This window comes from Lissotriton vulgaris, unplaced genomic scaffold (genome assembly GCF_964263255.1).
Source record: "Lissotriton vulgaris unplaced genomic scaffold, aLisVul1.2 SCAFFOLD_2230, whole genome shotgun sequence".
Taxonomy (NCBI): Eukaryota; Metazoa; Chordata; class Amphibia; order Caudata; family Salamandridae; genus Lissotriton; species Lissotriton vulgaris.
Window position 1 is genome coordinate 189,233 of NW_028252320.1, and position 6,143 is coordinate 195,375.

At 47.0% G+C, this 6,143-nt stretch overlaps 1 long non-coding RNA gene across 1 annotated transcript; it reads left to right on the forward strand.

The window, feature by feature from the left end:
• The first annotated feature begins 1,894 nt into the window (after positions 1 to 1,894).
• LOC147662591 (uncharacterized) lies at positions 1,895 to 3,348 on the forward strand. The gene is made up of 5 exons (XR_015305541.1): positions 1,895 to 1,945; positions 2,068 to 2,170; positions 2,266 to 2,375; positions 2,577 to 2,662; positions 2,985 to 3,348. It is a non-coding gene; the product is annotated as an uncharacterized LOC147662591 (long non-coding RNA).
• The last annotated feature ends 2,795 nt before the right edge of the window (positions 3,349 to 6,143 follow it).

Below are 6,143 nucleotides of genomic sequence, written 5' to 3' on the forward strand. Positions count from 1 at the left end.
GGAAGCACGCCGAGCTTACCGCCCTCCTGAAGAAACCAACAGCGGACCCCACCGACCTCAAGAACTACCGTCCCATCTCGCTCCTTCCCTTTCCGGACAAAGTCATTGAGAAGACCGCCAACAGACAGCTGCCCGCCTTCCTCGAGACAAATGGATCCCTCGACCCCTCGCAGTCCTGGTTTCGGACCAACCACAGCACCGAGACCGCCTAATCGCAACCACCGACGACATCAGAACCCTGATCGACAACTGGGAAACAGCGGCCCTCATCCTCTTGGACCTTTCTGCGGCGTTCAACACAGTCTGCCACCGCACCCTAGTGAAGCGCCTCAGCAACATTGGAATCCGAGAGAAAGCACTGGAGTGGATCAATCATCTCGTTCCTCGCCGGAAGAACCCAGAGAGTCCGCCTCCCCCCGTTCAGATCCACCGAAGTCATCTACGGCGTACCACAAGGATCTTCACTCAGTCCAACTCTCTTCAACGTCTACATGAGCCCCCTCGCAGCCATCGCACGCCAACATGACCTCAACATCATCTCCTACGCCGACGACACCCAGCTGATCCTCTCCCTCACCAACGACCCCACCACCGCCAGAGCCAACCTACACGAAGGGATGAAAGACGTCGCCGACTGGATGAGGAACAGCCGCTTTAAACTGAACTCAGACAAGACGGAAGTCCTCATCCTGGGATCATCACCCTCCGCCTGGGATGACTCCTGGTGGCCCCCGGCCCTGGGCACCGCTCCCAAGCCAACGGACCACGCACGCAACCTAGGCTTCATCCTGGACTCCTCCCTTCGCCGAAATTGTACTGATTTGAACAATTTTGAATTTCATGCAGGCATAATGAAGAAGAAATTCACTGACAGAGTCTACCCTAAGCTTCTCATTCGGGATTCTTACAAGAGGGCTAAATATTTCAACAGGGAGAACCTCCTGAGTCCTAAAGAGAAAAAAGGAGACGACAAGCTAGTGATGATCTCTACTCACTCTAAGTTTAATGATAAACTTAGATTTGTGATCAACTCACACTGGCACCTACTGAACCTTGATAAGGCGTCAGATAAGCTAGATAAACCTATATTTGCGTTTCGGCGAAACAAGAATCTCAAAAACTTTTTGGTTAGGGCATCTACATCTGACCCTATAGGTCATGTGCAAAAAAGTATCACAGGAGCCAACCCCATTCTAGGGAGTCATAAGTGTGGGGGATGCCACGCTTGTGACCAAGTGATCTGTACCCCCGAACTCAAATGGGGCAAAAGATATGTCAAACTCAAAGAGATGTTTAACTGCAAGTCCAGCAATGTAATATACTTATTGACCTGCCCTTGCTCCAAAGGCTATGTTGGAGAAACCAGTAGGGAATTCCGATATCGGTTCTCCGAACACAAATCATGCATCAGGAACTCCGGGACGGGAGCACCTTTAGTGGCCCATTGGAAAGAAATGGGACATAAAATTGAAGACCTCAGATGGTTGATCCTTGAACGGATCCATTGCCCTAAAGATGGAAACATCGACTCTCTCAGAAGTAAGAGGGAATTATTTTGGATTTTCACTATGGAGACGGCTGTCTCCGGATTAAATGAATCAATTCCCTGGGAAAATGCTATTCGGTAGCTTTTTCCATCTAATTTTGTCTTCATTTTCCTTAATCATTTTTATTTTCATTTTCCTTTTTACCTATTCAACTCTCGGTGCAAAAGCCGGGTCGCCTCAGTCCTATTTCTACTCCTAATGTATTCTTAAGATCCTTCGTCTATCTCGGTGATACTCGTCCTGCCGACCGTGTAGAGGAAGCCGCCCCCCCTCAGGTGAACAGCATCTAGCTAATTGTGCACTCTATTTAAACCTTGGGCACACCCGGATGCCACCTCTCTCTCTCTCGGAGGAAGCAGGCAGCATACCGTCGTGAGAAACTCCTCGCGCTTTCACTGGTAAGTTTCCCCTTGATAGTGTACTCTGCGCACATTATCGACCGCTGGGCATTTTCTGTTCCTAAACCTTCAGATATGTCCGTATTTTAAAGCAATATTTATATTTGCTTTGTATTTCCCAGGGAATGTGCTCGAGCGCCTCATCACTTCATCGTTCTAAGCAAAGCTCTTTTAGAGTGAAACACTGTCTGAAGTACCATTCGAGACGCGTTTTGATTACTATAAGTAAGTTTCGTTTAGAGCACCCGAGTGATCGACTATTATTTTAATGTCGTTCTTTTCATCTCCCGCATTACGTGCATCTGTTTATCTCGTTTCAGATTTAAGTATTGCTCCTTTCTAAAACTCGCCTTTTTACATACGGTCTGTTGCCCCGGAATCTATTTATGTGCTTCCTGAATCTATTTATGCACTTGCGGACATTCTGGAGGTAACCATGGGAATCAAATGTCTTTTGTAACCTATAAACTTAATTAGTCCTACCGATGTCTAAAATTAGTTTGGAGGTACTGACTTTTGGATGACGTTTACGCTGTCCTTGACTCTGTGACCTGAATTACGAGTATGCATTCCTTTAACTGAATAGGTTTTTTAAAATTTCTTTTTCCTCATTCTTCTGTCCCTTTTTTAGTACCCCTCTCCTTGTATTTTCCTCTTCGGGTCTATTGAGGTTTCTTCTTCCAGCCCTTTGAAGTAACGCCTGGGCTTGTGTTACAGGTAAGCCATTCGTCCCTTGATGAAAGCATACTTGTATTTATGGCCTTTTTTTCTGAGCATATGTAAGGTTTCAATATAAAATACTGGTGAATGCTAGACACCTTATGCCCTATCCTCACTAGCCCCCGCTCTCCAGTGTTTACCCTAATTCATATGTGCTTTCTGGTTATGCCACCACTACCTATTAGACAGTGGTGCATGTATATCTAAATATTTTCCTAAAAATGTATTCTCCATTACGTTCTACTGTTCAGTTTCGATGACCCTAATTCCCTATCCTTCTCCCCCTTGTTTAATATTTATTTTAATTTATTGCCCACAGAAACACTTCGGTCTTCTAATCTGTTGCCCAGCCAAGTCAATATGGAACTGTAACAGCTATTTACCTGCGCCCTGATGAAGGAATTCCAAAACTTGGCACTCTTTCCCTGCTTGCTAGTCTTTAATGTGTCTATAGTGTCTTTTTTCTTCCTATTTATATGGTGATTACGTATTGTGTGTATGTCTGTGAGTATGAATGGTCTGTGTAAATTATGGTTACTGTTTTCTAGTGCTGGTCCAATATGGCAACATTGATTTGTATATATTTAATAATGTGTCTGATGTTTATAACCCTGCTTGAACAAATGAATGTCTTTTTTATCCATCTAAATAATTGAAAATAAAATAAAATAATTTTGATATCCGACAGTGTTTTTTTGGGCAACTTCCTATTATATGTACAATTTTGTCCTTTAACCCCTTAAGTGCTGCTGACGGCCAATGGTCGTCAGCAGCGCTACCTCCCCAGTGCTGCGCACGACCATTGAACGTCCATTCAGCACTAGTTCTAATGGACAGCGCAGCACTGGGGAGAAATGTTTACACGCAGCTAAGGTGTTAAAATAATGGGAACTTCCCAGTCATGTTTTGATTATTGTTGAACTCCCTGGTGGGCTGTTCCCCTTAATCCTTCTTTTAGGTTCAGGGTCCCTTGTTCGTTTTTTAATAATACTCCTCCCTGATGATGACCAGACAAGTCAACGCCGTCTCATCTTCGTGCTTCAACACCCTGCGCATGCTCCGCAAGATCTTCAGATGGATCCCCACCGAAACCAGGAAGACCGTCACCCAGGCACTCGTCACCAGCCGACTGGACTACGGGAACAACCTCTACGCCGGAACCACAGCCAAACTTCAAAAAAGACTCCAGCGCATCCAAAACGCCTCCGCACGACTCATCCTGGACATCCCCCGACACAGCCACATCACCGGACACCTGAGAGACCTGCACTGGCTCCCCGTCAGCAAGAGAATCACGTTCAGACTCCTGACCCACGCACACAAGGCTCTCCACGACCTGGGCCCCAAGTACCTCAACGACCGCATGACCTTCTACACGCCCACCCGCCAGCTACGATCAACCAGCCACGCCCTCGTCACCGTACCACGCATCCGCAGAGCCACCGCCGGAGGAAGATCCTTCTCCTACCTGGCAGGCAAGACCTGGAACTCCCTCCCCACCTACCTTCGGTGAACCCAGGACCATCTCTCCTTCAGGAAACAGCTCAAGACCTGGCTGTTCGAGCAGTAACATACCCCCCCAGCGCCTTGAGACCCTCCCGGGTGAGTAGCGCGCTATATAAATGCCGTGATTGGTTGATTGATTGATTGAGATTGTTCAACCTGTGAACAGTAGTACTCTTGAATGCTTCCCAGTGCAAGATGTAGAACTCACTAACTATGCATACCACATAAAGCAGGTGAGTGTTTATCATTCTAAATGAGTACACACCTTTATGGTAATTTTATGAGGTCTGGCTGTTTCTTCCAGGAGTTTTGTACTTTCATGCCAGTTTATGGAAAAAAGTACAATAGTTCTTTAATGCCCCTCACTCACTCCTTGATTGCTAGTTCCCAGTGTTGTAACTGTCCAGTATGCATGGGCTAATATTGTGAAGTTCCTTCTGCTACTGCAACTGTCCTTAAATTATTTGTGTCAGGGAAGTTTGTGATATTAATGACCATGTAGTGCCGTGCAGCTAGTTGTAAACCTTTCCACTACTAGCCAATAGGTCTTGCCTTTGGGACCTTATAAGTGTTTAGCTAGAGGGTCAAGACTGATTTGCATATGGCTGGGTCCAAACTGGGGTGGCATAGTGGGCTAAAGAACGATGGATTTAACCCAGATCTTTTAACTGGGGGAGAATGTTTGCATTGTCAGCATTCCGTCTATCATTTGTTTGCTCTAACACTTTTTGCCCTAAGTGGGATGGGTATGCCCAGACGTGGGTCCCTTGCTCACTGTGCCACTGGATTCAAGCTAGCCTGGCTGAAGAAGGGTGACAAAACCGGTCCCAGGATGCTTGTTTCCGGTCCAGGAAGGACCTGGCCTGGCAGTTCGGTCTGGACTGTTCCCATGGGGCACAGGGTCAAGACTGATTTTCATATGGCTTGGTCCAAACTGGGTTGGTGTAGTGGGCAAACGAATGATGGATTTAATCCAGATCTTTTGACTGGGGGAGAATGTTTGCATTGTCAGCATTCCGTCCATCATTTGTTTACTGTAACACTTTTTGCCCTAAGGGGGATGGGTATGCCCAGACGTGTGTCCCTTGCTCACTGTGCCACTGGATTCATGCAAGCCTGGCTGAAGAAGGGTGACAAAACCGGTCCCAGGATGCTTGTTTCCGGTCCAGGAAGGACCTGGCCTGGCAGTTCGGTCTGGACTGTTCCCATGGGGCACAGGGTCAAGACTGATTTTCATATGGCTTGGTCCAAACTGGGTTGGTGTAGTGGGCAAATAAATGATGGATTTAATCCAGATCTTTTGACTGGGGGAGAATGTTTGCATTGTCAGCATTCCGTCCATCATTTGTTTACTGTAACACTTTTTGCCCTAAGCGGGATGGGTATGCCCAGACTTGGATCCCTTGCTCACTCTGCCACTGGATTCAAGCTAGCCTGGCTGAAGAAGGGTGACATACCCTGAAACCGGTCCCAGGATACTTGTTTACAGTCCAGAGAGGACCTAGCCTGGCAGTTCAGTCTGGAATGTTTCCATGGGGCTCAGGGTCAAGACTGATTTACATATGGCTGGGTCCAAACTGGGGTGGCGTAGTGGGCAAAAGAACTATGGATTTAACCCAGATCCTTTTGACTGGGGAGAATGTTTGCATTGTCCGCATTCCGTCCATCATTTGTTTGCTGTAACACTTTTTGCCCTAAGTGGGATGGGTATGCCCAGACGTGTGTCCCTTGCTCACTGTGCCACTGGATTCAAGTTAGCTTGGCTGAAGAAGGGTGACATACCCTGAAATCGGTCCCAGGATGCTTGTTTCCGGTCCAGGGAGGACCGGGCCTGGAATTTCGGTCTGGATTGTTCCCATGGGGCACAGGGTCAAGACTGATTTTCATATGGCTCGGTCCAAACTGGGGTGGTGTATTGGGCAAATGAATAATGGAATTAATCCAGATCTTTTGACTGGGGGAGAATGTTTGC